Source organism: Balaenoptera ricei, chromosome 4 (assembly GCF_028023285.1).
Source record: "Balaenoptera ricei isolate mBalRic1 chromosome 4, mBalRic1.hap2, whole genome shotgun sequence".
In the NCBI taxonomy this organism is placed as follows: Eukaryota; Metazoa; Chordata; class Mammalia; order Artiodactyla; family Balaenopteridae; genus Balaenoptera; species Balaenoptera ricei.
The window spans coordinates 8,738,128-8,752,108 of NC_082642.1; the positions used below are offsets into that span (position 1 = coordinate 8,738,128).

Below are 13,981 nucleotides of genomic sequence, written 5' to 3' on the forward strand. Positions count from 1 at the left end.
TAGTGACTTTGAGAGCCTTCAGCAAGTCTTATATTTTATACATCAGATGTCTGGAACAGTTTCCAACTTAGCAATTAGACTCAGAATCAGATTTCAACAGCAGTTTTATTGCAGTGGGGTCAGCTGAAGAGGATGAGGTAGAAGCAGTTTTTCTAACTCCTTTCTAAGACAACATTTTAGTTTTAATTTATTTAATCATCCTCATGTTTAAACAAAACTATGTTCATCTAGAAAAGACCCACAGATCTGTTTGCCCATATCTATAAGAAAGTCCCCTTGAAAATACTTCATTTGGCCTCCCTTCTTGGGAAGGGAGCAACGAATAGAAAAGCCATAATGTTTAAACTGTGATCTCATCTCTATCCGAAGAATTGTTAGGACCAAAATGGCATCCTCTTTACAACAGATAATTTTTTGTTCTTCAATTTGTTTTCTCCACCTGGAAAGTAATCATTTCAGGAACTGTGAAGTCCTAAAGGGAAAGTATATTAGAACCATCATGAAGTAGAGAGACTTATTCATGGCCTGGGACATGCAATCTATATATGTCTGAGGAAGTTAAGAGATATGTAGTCCTGTAGACAGTAAAGAAGAACAGATAGCAATGGATTCTTAAGAAATGTTCTGAGATGAACAAAATGCAACCTATGTGACATGGTGCCTCCCATTCCAGCCTGGAGTAGTGATCTCCCCTAACCTATCAAGGTGGGAGACAATCTACACTTTTGTTTTTACGATTTCTCATGCCTGAAGGTCTTCCCCTGGCCACTCCCAGGCCTTACCTCCCTGTCTCTCTCACTCTCTCCCTTCTTGCCAATAACCAAATGCGATCCCACACAAAAGAGCAAATACATAGTAGAGTATGCCTTTCTCCATCAAGGCTTGAAATTAATGATAGGGACCACAGTAATCCTATCTCAGGCATCTTCCAGCAGGTCATGTACACACATATACAACCACACACGTTTGGATGTGTACACAGCAAAGTCTCAACATAAATCCTTCTTACTAAAGGGTTTCTCCTGCCTGTAGCAGATCAGAAGCCCTTTAAACTAGCGATTGCCTCAATTACAGTAATTAGGCAAAGGATGCGGTGAAGCCCAACACAATCCATGGGAAAGGTCCATGGAGAAAATGTGCAAATGATCTTAGACAAAGAAATGACCTGCTTCATTTGTAAGAAACCTCATATCCTCTGTGTTATGGGAGACTTAGGTGATTTTCAAGGTACATTTTGAAAATAAGCAACCTTCATCTAACGTGATGACTTTAGAAATCAGTCTGCCCCTTTCCATCTCAAATCTCCATCTACCTTTATGTCCTCCCCCCATGCCCTACCCCACTGTATCTTTATTAAAAAGGGAGGTAAGTATCCAAAGGGTATTTCAGAACAGGAAAAATAAACATCAAAATGCTTGCATGGGGCTTCCCTGGTGGCGCAGTGCTTGAGAATCTGCCTGCTAATGCAGGGGACACGGGTTCGAGCCCTGGTCTGGGAAGATCCCACATGCCGCGGAGCAACTAGGCCCATGAGCCACAATTGCTGAGCCTGCGCGTCTGGAGCCTGTGCTCCGCAACAAGAGAGGCCGCGATAGTGAGAGGCCCGCGCACCGCGATGAAGAGTGGCCCCCGCTCGCCGCAACTAGAGAAAGCCCTCGCACAGAAACGAAGACCCAACACAGCCATAAATAAATAAATTAATTAAAAAAATAATAATAATAATAACAAATGTTCAAGTACAATTGGTGTCTTTAAATATATATATATATATTAATTACATTAAAAAATGTAAAAAAAAAATGCTTGCACGCAGAGAGATTTTTGTGTCTTATAAAAATTGAGCCCTTCTGAGAAGGACTGCCATGTGGCCGTGCACTGTGGCAAGGTGGACACCCACACCCATGGCAGTGGCTTCCCGGTGGGAAAATCAGAACCATTTTCAAGACACGGATGGAACCTTACCATCCTCCTCAATAACACCGGCTCCATCCCGCGTCACCTCGGTGCTGTGCCTGGAGTGACAATTCCCTGGCTAAATACTGGGATGGTCTTTTCTACCTCATGCTGGTCTCGAGACCAAAACCCCCTTCCTTACATCGACTACTTACACACTGCCTTTGGTATTGCATTCTTGCTGAGGAGGAGAACAAGCTCGAGGACGTGGTGCACATCCTGCTGCAAGCCCACGGCACCCCCCGCCTGCAGATGCTCGAGAGCAACGTCAGGATCTCCCTGGAGGTGCTGTGCAGGGAGGGGGGTCAAGGTACATACACAGGACGGTGCAGCAGAGCGGCCAGTTCGTCGTCGGCTTCCCGCGATCCTTTGGGTCCAAAGCGTGCAGCGGCTACAGCGTCTGAGACCGTGCGCTTCGCCACCACCCAGTGGACCAGTTTGGGCTTCGAGACAGCCAAGGAAATGAAGCGTCGCCATAGAGCTAAGCCATTCTCTACGGAGAAGTTACCCTACAAGATCGCACAAGCGGAAGCGAAAAAGGAAAGCGGTTCCACTCTCAGTACCATCTCAGCCCTTCTGGACGAGCTCAGGGATACGGAGCTGCGGCAGCTGTTCGAGGCGGGCAGCAGCGCGGCTCCCGAGGGCAAGAAAAAGCCTCAGAAGTGGCTGCAGCTGGAGACCGCGGAGAGGAGGTGTCAGATCTGCCAGCCCTGCGCTATCTGTCCATGATCGCGCAGGAGAACGTGGTGTTCTGCCTGGAGTGCGCCCTGCGCCACGTGGAGAAGCAGAAGTCCTGCCGCGGCCTGAAGCTCATGTACCGCCAGGACAAGGAACAAATTATCAGCCTGGTCAATCGGATCTGCGGCAAGGCATCTGGTAAAAACGGCAGCATCGAGAACTGTCTCGGTAAACCCATACCACACAGAGGGCCCAGCAAGAGAGGACGGTGGCCGGGTCGCCCTTCCAACTCGCATCCTTCTCCTCGTGAAGATGCCAGCACTGCGGGCCAGGGGTGTATATATATATATATAGTTTTGTAATTATTATATTCTAGTTTGGAGTACTTTCTGTAGGATACAAACTGTCTTTGCACTGGCTCTAAAGAAGATTTTCTTCTGGTTTTAGAGACCTAATTTTGTATTAGCATTAAACTGTTGAACTTTTTTTGTACTTAGAATACCTAGGTACTGCAGTCAGATTTTTGAAACTGCCCTATATTCACTCTTTTAAAACACCTGAGGGGCTGTGTTCATTTGTATCGCCCCTTGTGGCTGACAAAAGCCTTTTGGTTTGATTTTGTTTGTGGGTTTTTTTTTTTTTTAATTGTTAGGGGAAAAGGGCTTTTTAACCCATTTTTGAAGAGGGTGAAGTTTGGAGAACAAATTTTAAAACCAGTCATGTGAGCAGCTTTTTTCTAGAGAGGAAAAGGGATAGAACACACACACACACAAAGCTTGAAAGAAATGGCTTTATTCTGGCTATCTTTTCTTCTGTCGCGTGCAAGGTGAGCTTGTGATTGTTAAAACCAGAGAATCCCCATTTTGTTTCTTTGGGCGGTTATGGCAGCTGCGGGCAAATGCTACTCCCTAACCATAGGCAAGATGGGGAGGTTGGAGTGACTAGGTTCTCTTTTCCAGCACATCACTTGGCATCTGTTTAAGGAAAAAAAGGAAAGAGAGAGAAGAAAAAGACTGCCTGCCTTGGAGGGGTCACGTGAGGGAAACCTATGCCTGGTTTCATTAGGAAATCCATTCTGTTATTTTTTGGTGCTGTTGGCTACTTTATGAAAAAACCCTTCGGTAGCATCCTTAAGAAAAAAAAAAAAAGGAAAAAAGTGACTGAAACCGTAAGTGCTTCTTTGTCATGGATGTGCGATCTTTCTAACATTCCATCTTCATCTCACTGCTTGCTGTTTTACACCTTCACAGGTCAACATTAATCTTTCTTTCTTTTCTTTTTTTTTTACATCTAAGTTAATGTCTTTAATTATAATCAAATATTCATTCATGTATAAATTTTCAGTTGTCTCATAAATGTCATTTTTTTCCTGTTTGCTTATTTGAATCAGGATGCAGATAAGGTCCATACATTGTAATTGGTTGCTATGTCTCTTACATTTCTTTTTTTTTTTTTTTAAACATCTTTATTGGAGTATAATTGCTTTACAATGGTGTGTTAGTTTCTGCTTTATAACAGAGTGAATCAGTTATACATATACATATGTTCCCATATCTCTTCCCTCTTGCGTCTCCCTCCCATGCTCCCTATCCCACCCCTCTAGGTGGTCACAAAGCACCGAGCTGATCTCCCAGTGCTATGCGGCTGTTTCCCACTAGCTCTCTATCTTATGTTTGGTAGTGTATATATGTCCATGCCACTCTCTCACTTTGTCACAGCTTACCCTTCCCCCTCCCCATATCCTCAAGTCCATTCTCTAGTAGGTCTGTGTCTTTACTCCCGTCTTGCCCCAGGTTCTTTATGACCTTTTTTTTTTTTCTTAGATTCCATATATATGTGTTAGCATATGATATTTGTTTTTCTCTTTTTGACTTACTTCACTCTGTATGACAGACTCTAGTGATCACATCTAGGGCCACTAGGAGGTCTGCCATTCTTTTTGAATGTGAAAATGCATCTGCGCTCATCTGGTCTATTTTTTCTCTTCATGTTGTAACAAAAACAAACAAACAAAAAACACGAAAAAAAAAATCCTGTCCCTTTTCTACATAAGCCTGTACATTGTTTTAAATACTTGAGCCTTTTTCTGGATGGGGGAGGGGAAGGGGTGAGAAGACGAGATGAAGAAAAGTCTTATACTTCAGTTTCTTCATCGGTTGGCTTGGATGATTACAGGGTTTTTCTTGTAACATTTATAAGTGCTGCTTACATCACTGAACAACAACAAAAATTAATAATGGAGTAGCTGTTGCCCTTCTTCAGTTGTGTTTGGAATAAAAAAGTATGTGTGGAATAAAAAAGGGAAACTTTTCAAAATAAAAAAAAAAAAATTGAGCCCTCCTAGGCTCTATGAAGGTCTTTAAAGGATGGGTATCCTAGGAACCAACCTGTTCTTCCACCCGTTTTTTTCTCCTCAGTTCTCTTCCTCAAGCCCACATATACAGCTCTTCTTCCCTTCAAGTCTCTCATTCTAATGATGCTAGAAAAACTCTACTATGTGCCACTGCTTCATCCCTCCAGTAACACCTCTGCATTTCTCTGAATGCCTGTATTGTGTTTCCAAAGGATATGGCCCCATGCTATGAATGAGGATGAATGCTGCTCTTCTTATTACAGTTCAGACTCCCCTCCCATCAAAATGTGTCCCCATGGGGCAAAGCATTACATTTCTGTAAAGGAGTTATCTGCCTTAGTAGCATGAGTTTAGTCCTTCAGGAACTATAGGCACCCCCTTCCTCACCAATGGACCGAGAGACATGGCCTTGCCTGGCATTGTCATAGGAGAAGCCACATGAGCTGTCAGTGGTCTCTTTGCCCCTCTTTCTAATTGATGCCAGCTCCCATATGTCAACTTCAATTAGACTGTTTTGATTATAAGTCCCTTAATAGAATTGATGGTGCTGTGTGTGTGTATGTGTGTGTGTGTGTGTGTGTGTCTTCTCAAAGTGGGCGTGATATTCATCTCACCTTACATAGTTCATAGAGAGACTCTGGGACCCAAGTTGGTGGCCCTAGGACCAGCCCCTGGAAGCATCTAGCCAAGCCCTCACCTGGCCCACTGGAGTCCAGTGAGATTCTGGGTGACTCCTTTGCCCACTGTGTAGGAAATCACTGCTATCTCTCCCATGGCTGATGTAGGACTCTCTTTCCTCCCTGTGAAATGCCTTACCCTCCTGCTATACAAACTCCATCTTTTCTGGGTCTTCCTGGAACTAAAGTTGTGACAATTTGGGGGACGGTGGTCTGGGTGATTTCCCCCATCTAGAGAACCAGCCATCCCATTGCCCTTCTCTACTTCAGAATGTAGGTCCCACCTACTCCTACCCTCCTTGAACCTACAGGCAGTGTCCCTCCTCAAGGCCTAATGACCAGAAAAGGGAGTCCCCTGCCACACCAGGGTTAAACAAGAGAGCTGGTCATGGCTGGAGGTTTACCCCATCATGATAGGGGATGCCTGCTAGCGGGACGACACTACCTGTTAGTCACAACTTCTCAATCATGTTTTGGGGCTTAGCATGGTAATTAAGGGCTCCACATCACACTGTGTTTGCCATAACCTTTGTTCCATTCTTGCCATTGATATCAGGCTTTCTCTTTTTCAACTCAGATAAGAACCTATGATGCATGTATTCGTAAGCAAAACTCCTTTTTGAAAAAGAGCTTGTGATGTCATCAAGTAAGAACTCAATCCACAGGCAACCAGTTTTAACTACTCAGAAGAAAGAGTTACAGCGTAACAATGTTTTCTACCTGTGTTTAAAATTTGAAGTTAGAGATTAGTGACCTTAACTGGAAGTTTAGGATCGTTGCTGTCACAGAGTTCGTAGCGCAACTGGTTATCTTCTTGTAAAGACTCAGCATCAGACAAGGCAGGAAAGACTGCAATGTTGGTCAGTGCTTGTTATTTGCACAGTAAGGTCTAGACCCAGAGCTAGAGAAGACAGTTGGGGAAGCTGACTTCATCAGACTGTATTTTTTGTTTTTTGGCTGCGAAGGATCTTCGTCGCTGCGCGCGGGCTTTCTCTAGATGCAGCGAACAGGGACGACTTTTCATTGCAGTGTGCAGGCTTCTCACTGCGGTGTCTTCTCTTGTTGCGGAGCACGGACTCTAGGCACGCGGGCTTCAATAGCTGCGGCAAGCAGGCTCAGTAATTGTGGCTCGCAGGCTCAGTAGTTGTGGCGCATGGGTTTAGTTGCTCTGAGGCATATGGGATCTTCCCAGACCAGGAATTAAACCCGCGTCCCCTGCATTGGCAGGCGGATTCTTAACCACTGCGCCACCAGGGAAGTCCCAGAGACTGTATCTTATATTCCTATCACGCAGCCTTTTGGAAGGAAAAACAAATGAACAAGCTTCATTTTTCCCCATGTGCTTCAGGTAACATTGCTGCTCTTTCTCTATACAAATCTCCATGTGGAAATTACTTTAGATACCAGTTAGGCCTGTGAATACATAGACAACGGCAATGTAGGAAGAGATGTATGTTTATTGCTGCTAAAAATAAGAAGAGTGAGCCACACCTCAAGATGACTAGAAACCATGGGGTGTAATCATCTCAGTGTTCTCTAATAAAAGCTAATTACTTCCTTCTGTTTAATGGCTTGTTTATCTTTGTAGCCTTCACTGATTACTGAAGGTTGGATGTAAAAATGTCATGTGGCTTGGGTGGCAGAATGCACCACATGCAATAAGATGGTTTGAACAGAAAAAAAACCCTTTCTAATTAAGACCTGAGAGAAAAGTGTGTCTAAATCATAGGGAGATACAATTGGCAGCTTTCAGATCGCAAAGAGTCACATAAGCTAACACTTTAGCTTATTGAGTGATTTCAATGCTTTTATAAATGCTAAAATCTTTATTTTTTGAGGGGGACGTGGCATTGTTTTAATAAGACTCTAAATTATCTTTAGTCCTCTTACTCCTGGTTGAGAAATTTGAATGTGCTCTTCAACGGAATCAAAGTAGACATATCAAAATGTTAAGATACAAGAATGTTTTTGTTGTTTGGCTTTCTATTTTTCAGTAGTGGAATCTTCTTTTCACATTTATTCTGTGTTACTTCCAAAGAAACCTCCACAGGAAATTAAAGATTTAGGGAAACCATGGTTACAATCATCAAAACAGGCACACAGAATTACCGACATATATTTTGAATACCTTCCAAAAATTTACCTTGCACGGCAGATTTCAATTATATGTAGCATAAGGCCATTTACTGTGAGCTAACCGTATAGCTGTGTGCCAACTAATATTAAATTGTAATTTCTAGAGCTGAAAATCTGGTGCCCCAGAGGCTGAACCTTGTGACTACATACTTAGCATTCTTATTTTGGAAGTGCCATGGTTTGGTTTGTAATCATGGGACTATGTATGGCGCATGCGCTGGAAAGCAGCGGGCCCTCCTATCCAGCGTGGAAATTTATTACACTTTAAAGTATGCATGCGGGACTAGGAAAGAACAAAAGGAAAAAATAAATGAGTAGACAACATCTATAAGAGAAGATGAAAGGAGTTGGGATGGAGTTAGGTTCAGAGCTGAGAAGGCTAAGTCGGAAGTTCAGTTTTATGAAGGTTCTACCATTTTGTTGTTGTCTGTATTGGGGGAGCCACTTTATCTTTGCAGAACTGTGTGCCTCCTGAAAGTCATGGCTCAGGGAGACCTCCATCTTGCTCTGTGGCATTATGGAAGAAGACTGTGACAGCTGTGCTGTATTGTGACATCAAGTACCAAGAAGGATGGGGCCTTAATGTGCAAGAGTAGATATAAAGCAATCTACTGGCTGGAGTCATGACTTTGTAGTGACTTAATGGATTTCATGTCTATGTTTAGGCTGTTTCATGTTCATTATCATAAGTATTACTGGCTGCCTACTGAGTGCATGGCATCCATGTAAATGAATGTATTAAAGGAGTATACAGGATTCCAACGTTTATTGAACGTCTTTGTTTTGCACTTTTTTATATTAACCCATGTAACCTGTGTAATTGCCTTGTGAAGTAGGTACTATTATTATTTCCATTTTAGAGATGAAAACTGTAAAGGCTAAACAGCAAAAATGATTAAATTATTTTAAAAAGCTAAATTATATTCCTAAAGTCACCTAAAGAGTAAATGGCATAATCTGGATTCAAACCCAGGCATTCTAGATCTAACTCTTGTGCTCTGGTCAGTTTTATTTATATATATATATATATATATATATATATATATATATATATATACACACACACACACACAGTTATATATATATATTTAAATTAATTAATTAATTTATTTTTGGCTCTGTTAGGTCTTCGCTGCTGCGCGCGGGCTTTCTCTAGTTGCGGTGAGCAGGGGCTACTCTTCGTTGCGGTGCGTGGGCTTCTCATTGCGGTGGCTTCTCTTGTTGCGGAGTGAGGGATCTAGGAGCGCGGGCTTCAGAAGTTGTGGCTTGCGGGCTCTAGAGCACAGGTTCAGTAGTTGTGGCACACGGTTTCAGTTGCTGTGCGGCATGTGGGATCTTCCCGGACCAGGGCTCGAACCTGTGTCCCCTGCATTGGCAGGCGGATTCTTAACCACTGCACCACCAAGGAAGTCCTATATATGTATTTTTAATGACGGAGAGAGAGTAATTTAAAAATTTGTGTACACAATTGGATAAAATTTAGGTGAACTGTAGATGACTGTTCTGAAAGCCGATATTAATAATTGGTATGAGAATAGAATCTGTGAATTATCTCCTTAATAACCAACAATTACCTATTTTTTCCCCAGAACCTTTGTGATTCTTGTTCTACTTGTGAGACATAGTCTTGATGTTTTGAAAAGAAACCCCATACCCTCTCCTCTAGTTATTTTAAAGGGCGGTAATGACTATCATTGTAAATGTCATTGAACTTTGAAGTGTCACTAGCTTGGCGGAGAAAGCTCTGGTTCTAACATAAGACCAGAGAAGGCACCTGACTTCCGGGGAAGATAAGGTCTAGAGATAAAGCCCCAGAAGAACATTTATAGATAGGAATTCAACATAGTTACAATGAATTGTGAGATAACTCAGTACCATCTGCTTTTAGAGATACTTTTCACTTCTGTACTATCACAGTCTGTGAACTTTACCCATCTTGTCTTCCTTGGGCTGTTAAAGCAGTATTAAGGGGGAAAAAAATTCAAACTATATAAAATATAAGCAGATATCCAACAAAAATAAAAGTTCACATTGTGTCATATATGTTTGTTTATTGTTTGTTTTGGAAATGAAATGAAACTTTATTAATAAAATTGCAGTCCCCTTCTTACCTTTCCCCAGTTCTAATTCCCTTCTTCCCTCTCTAGAGTAAATGCTATCACAGATCTGGTGTGTATCTTTTTTTTTTTTTTTAAAGAAATTCACGTTCTTTTATTTATTTATTTATGACTGTGTTGAGTCTTCGTTTCTGTGCGAGGGCTTTCTCTAGTTGCGGCAAGTGGGGACCACTCTTCATCGCGGTGCGCGGGCCTCTCACCATTGCGGCCTCTCTTGTTGCGGAGCACAGGCTCCAGACGCGCAGGCTCAGTAATTGTGGCTCACGGGCCCAGTTGCTCCGTGGCATGTGGGATCTTCCCAGACCAGGGCTCGAACCCGTGTCCCCTGCATTGGCAGGCAGATTCTCAACCACTGCGCCACCAGGGAAGCCCTGGTGTGTATCTTTTAAGTTTACATTTTCATATATTTTTCTGTTTGTATATGTAATGAAACAATATATATAATATTCTTCTTGTGTTTTTTAACACTTTTACATAAATATTATATTATGCATATCCTTTTGCACCTTTTTCATTTGATTAGATTAAGATCTAATCATAATGACATAGATAGAGTTCATTCATTTTAACTGTTGTATGAGATTACCATATCAACAAAACACTTATTATTAATGCATTTTCCTGACCATGGACATATAGAATGTTCCTAATTTCTGTCTTGAAAAAAATGTATTAATAAATATCTTTGCCCTGATTTTTTACCCTTATGCACTCACAAGAGAATTTTTCTAGGGTATATACCTAGAAATGGATATGCTGGGGAATAAGATATGTGCATTTTCAGTTTTACTAGAAGTTTACAAATTGTTACAATGGTTGATCTAATTTACACTTTCATCATAAGTATGTTAAAAATTTTGTCTCTCCAACAGTATTCAGATTTTTAAGATTTTGTTAATCTGATGGTATCTCAAAACCTAACTTTGTTTAAAGAGAATATAAAACCACTACATAATTAGTCTTATTATAACTATAAAGTATTATCAGGTGAGAAATTAGAATTTCAGTTCCTTCTTGCTTAGATTTTCCTATGCTTTACATTCTGATGATTTTTGGCAAACTACAAGAAAATATATTAATTTCCTGCTAAGAACATCTATAAGTGACTATTCAGCTAGAAGTAGTGCAAGTAAACAACCTAGTACAAAACAAAATTTTGTTTCAGATGAAATAAAGTAAAACATGTTCATTGTAGAAACATTAGAAAATGCAGAATGCAATAATGGAAATGGAAATCACTCAAAACCCCTCCATCAAAGACAAGCACTGAGAGATTTGTCAGGTGTCTTTTTCTATGCATATAAATACATGGAGAGGTTTTTTTTTCTTTTTCCCAAAAATAGATTTAAAAAGAACATGAGCATGAACAATGTATTGTGAGCATTTCTAAATCATTAAATACTCTTATAAAACATGGTCTTTAATGACTGTATATTTCTCCATCAGATGAAGGTAGCACATTTTATGTAATGAATTCCCTAGTGGTGGACATCTCTGATTTTTCTTTCGGAGAAGTCCCTAGAAGTGGCATTCCTGGGTTAAAGAGCAAGAATAGTTTAAAAGAGGAGCCAGCAAACTTTTTCTGTGAAGGGCCAATAAATATTTTAGGCTTTGTGGGACATATGGTCTCTGTTATAGCTATTGTAACATGAAAGCAGACATAGAAAATATGAAAATGAGTGAGCATGGCTGTTTCCAGTAAAACTTTATTATCGTCATTGAAATTTGAAATTTGTGTAATTTTCATATGTCACAAAAAGTTGTATTCTTTTGATTTTTTCAACCATTTAAAAATGTAAAAACCATCCTCATGGGCTGTACAGAAACAGCGGTGGCCATGGTTTGCCAGAGAACTTAATCTCAGATTCTAATGGAATATCAGACTGGTTGAACCCTTACAAATCAATTAGTACAACTTGTTCCTTTTAAATATTGGAAAATGAGGACTAAGTAATTGACCAATTTGTTTGCACTATTCATGTATAACACACATAGGGCATCAATAGTACTGACTCAGAAGTCAACAGTATTGACTTCTTCTGAAGACAGTTGAAAAGATATGTTTGAACTGGGTAAAGGGTATGCAGAAAAAAAAAAAAGAAAAAAAAAGGGTATACAGGATTTCTGTTATTTCTTACAATTGCATATGAATCTATAGTTACCTCAAGAAAAATTTCAATTAAAACAGATATGTTAAAAAAAAAAAAAAAAAACAGATATGTTTAAGCTAAAGAAAATCCAGTTTTTTAGATACCACATCCAGCTGTAGAAAGAAATCAGGAAACTATCTTTTCTTCTAAATAGCATTTGAAAATGTTTCATTAGCAATCACTTAATTTCTTGATATAGAAACAAATGCCTGTAAAAGTTAACCACACAGATGGCAAAATACCAAAGAGCCCCAGACAAATTCACATCTGTGTAGAAATGTGCACCATTGAACTTGCAATGACGCAAGTCATCGTCCTTTATCAAGTGTGTTACAGAGAAGTTTTACAGCTAATCTTGTCCTTAAGGATAAACCTGGTTAAGGAGGGCCACTCCCAAGGCTCTTGGCCAGCAGGGAAATCTCTGTGCTGTTTTCAGTGTTAGTAGTCAGGACAGTACTTTGCACTACAGGAAAATACCCTGGGACCATCTTTATTTTATGTGGCAAAGCTAAAGATGGAGAAGACTCCTTCATCCCTGTAGAAATGCAGCCATATCTATAGTGGGATCTACCCCAATTCCAAACCATCTGTAATAGAAATAAAATACCAGATGCCTCATCACTGTTGGTGAGTCTCTTGTAGAAGACCTAAGCCTATATTGGAGCTCCTATAGTCCCATATAGTTTGGAGTTTCAAAATAATACACCAAGGTAGCATGTACAAAAGGAGGATTTTATACATTGGTTAGAGAGTCTCACAGTTAGCTGGAGTCTAAAAATTGATTTAAGAATTGATTGAGCAATTGATTGATATATTCATCAATTGAATGATTGATTTATTCATCATTCAACATTCATTGAACATCATCCATGAACCTTGCCCTGGGCTAAGTAAATATTATACTAGATCAAGTCAGAAAACCTCATTTTAGGAAGATATGAAGTATTTGAAGTTCTGGCTCTAAATGTGGCTAGAATATATTCAACAGTGATATGATGGTATAAAGTAACCCAAGTATGTCTTAAAGTTCTCCAAAGCCTTCCAACACTGTATGCATAGTCTTCTCTGTGAGGATTTCCTGTGTGGATAGGAGGATATTTTGCATCTGTACAGAGATGCAGACTTTCTAATAAACTTAAGCTTTCAACCTTCTCTTAGGTGATCTTATAGAGTGGATGTTCTTTAACATATTTGACACTGGAGGCAAATTAGACCTAGAGACAATTAGAGACTTGCTTATACCAAGTTAGTGAGGCAACCAGTCATTTAGGCAAGCAGTATAGTATAGCAGAAGCAAAATGTGGGCTTTGGGTTCAAACTGTCCTGAGTTTGCATTTACAAACAAGGCAGCTTGGGCAAGCTCCTCAGCCTTCTTGAGCCTCAGTTTCCTTATCTTTAAATGAGAATAACACCCATCACTCTGAGTTGTTATGAGGATTAAATGAGAAAATATGTGTCAAATGCTTGGCATACAGTAGTGAATCAAGAAAAAGTTAGATTAAGTGCCCTCACTTTTTCTCCTGCTCTCCTAGAAGGAGAACACTGAAGGTACAGGTTTTCTATTATTGATCCAGAAGGATAAAATTATGCTTTGCATTGTGCCCACGGGGCATGATTTGGTGGATCAAGTGAAGGAAGAGGGCTGTGGTGTCGGGGGTTTCTTAACATCCAGTAGCACAGGCTTCACTCTGTCCCCTTCTCTCTGGTGTATGCCTCAGAGCAGTGCCCGTAGAACTTTCTACAATAATGGAAATGTCCTATATCTGTAGTCTCCAATAAGATAGTCACTAGTCACATGAGGCTGAGGCACTTGAAACGTGGCTAGTGCGACTGAGGAGCTCAATGTTTAATTTTATTTCATTTTAATTAGTTAACATTTCAATGTGATTAGCCACATTTGGCAAGTGGCTACCCTAC

At 40.5% G+C, this 13,981-nt stretch overlaps 1 pseudogene; it reads left to right on the forward strand.

Annotated features, from left to right (window-relative positions):
• The first annotated feature begins 1,263 nt into the window (after positions 1 to 1,263).
• The window catches only part of LOC132365109 (protein Jumonji-like), a 36,889-nt pseudogene continuing 24,171 nt past the window's right edge, over positions 1,264 to 13,981 (forward strand).